Below are 1761 nucleotides of genomic sequence, written 5' to 3' on the forward strand. Positions count from 1 at the left end.
CTGTTTTTCAAGATAAGACATCCCTTAAAAAGACAATTCTGGGTACAGGAAGATGAATTTTACTGCTCTATAAGACTCTAAGAACCTTCCACAGTCATATCTAGTTTTACAATAATGCTGGTAAGAAAGATTAAGGGGGAAAAAAGATGATCCAAATAGGTATTTAGATAATGAGGACCAGCTTTTTGAGATAAGTATAAAACCACCCTGTAAGTTATTATTTTCATGAATGCATCTTGTTGGTGGTTTTGTATTTCTTAAAGCTAGGTGAATGTGACTGTTGTTTACCCACAGCCTTTTTATGTATCTCCAACAAGCTTGAGTCCTTTGATATTTCTGCAATAACCTGATATATTTTTCCTAATAACAACAAAACCTTATCCATCTTATCCCAGCTCATCTAACCATTAAATCTAAAGAATTCTACGCATTGGCTAAAGCAAATCCTGCTGGAAATATTTCTTTCACGCATCACATCAGTTACTCTCATTCTCAAGAACTTATCAAGAGTGGATTTGGCTTCATCAGTTTATTTTCAGCAGTGAGTAAAGTTAGAGCTCATTTCTAGTTTCACCATCTTTTAACAACAACAAATAATAATAACAATAAGCGTATTTAGATTTGTTTTTTCTCTTCAATCTTTCCCCAATCTTCTTAGAATGGAAGAGTAAGAAGAAGATGACCCTTCTCTCTATACAGTCACTTTTTCTTTTATTTCTCAGGGCAAAGCAAAGGAAATGTAACTTATAAAGCTGAAATCCTGTCTGAATCCACCCCAGTTTTGCTACTTGCTTCTGTAACACAATGATAGACTGTTTCTTTCTTTCTTTGGTAATATGAAAGACAGGCTCCATCAGTGATTAAACATTTAAGTGTTGGGGGGTGGGTAGGGGAAGGCCCACATGATGTTCAGAATGTTCTTATGCATTACTTTTCTTTTCCTTAATATTCTGAGTTTCCACATTCTGTATTGTTGTTGGGAGTTAGAGGTGTTATGAACAGCATGCTAGTGACCTACACTGGTCCTCCCCCTCATCTATTTTTCCTACTTTACGTTATCCATGTTTTTCTGTCACACAGTATAATGTATCCTCTACTTCCTCCAAAGCCTAATTCTCCAAAGTGTTTCTGGGAAATTTATGTTTTAATATAAAGTTGACTCTCAATGTACCCGTGTTGAGATAACAGTGATTTATTAGCCAGGATATCCGTTCTGAAGTCTTATAGGTTCATACGGCCTCGGCTTGAACTTGGAGGAGGAGAGATAAAATCCACTTCTATAACTGGTTAGTCAAACCATGTGTCCCTCAGACGGATATCAAATAATAGCCCACAAAACTTGGTATAAAATGCCTATTATTTTATAATTATTTTGTTTCTCATCTTTAAGTTTGAGTGGTGATGTTACTAAAATGTGAATTTATCAGAAATTCTGTTGCTCAAAGTCTGGAATAGTGCCCAGGAATAAGAATTTTTAATCAGAACTCCTGAACATTCCAGTCAATACTAGTAACACTAAGCTTTGACTTCCCTCTGTTGTTTAGATGTTTTAGTTGGTTGGTAGAGGTGTTAAAATTGCTTATCAAAAAAAACAATACATTTCATATTTTTAGAAAAGGAAATCATGTGCAGTCTTTAAAAACTTGATCTCCGTGTATATACAGAATGATTTAAAAGAATCAAATAATTGATCTAGTTTGTTGTTTCTAAATGTAAGGTTATGAAAACATTTATGATTCCTCATCCTTGTTACATAAGAGT

Source organism: Elephantulus edwardii, unplaced genomic scaffold, assembly GCF_000299155.1.
Source record: "Elephantulus edwardii isolate Elephantulus edwardi_28Jun2011 unplaced genomic scaffold, EleEdw1.0 scaffold00002, whole genome shotgun sequence".
Taxonomy (NCBI): Eukaryota; Metazoa; Chordata; class Mammalia; order Macroscelidea; family Macroscelididae; genus Elephantulus; species Elephantulus edwardii.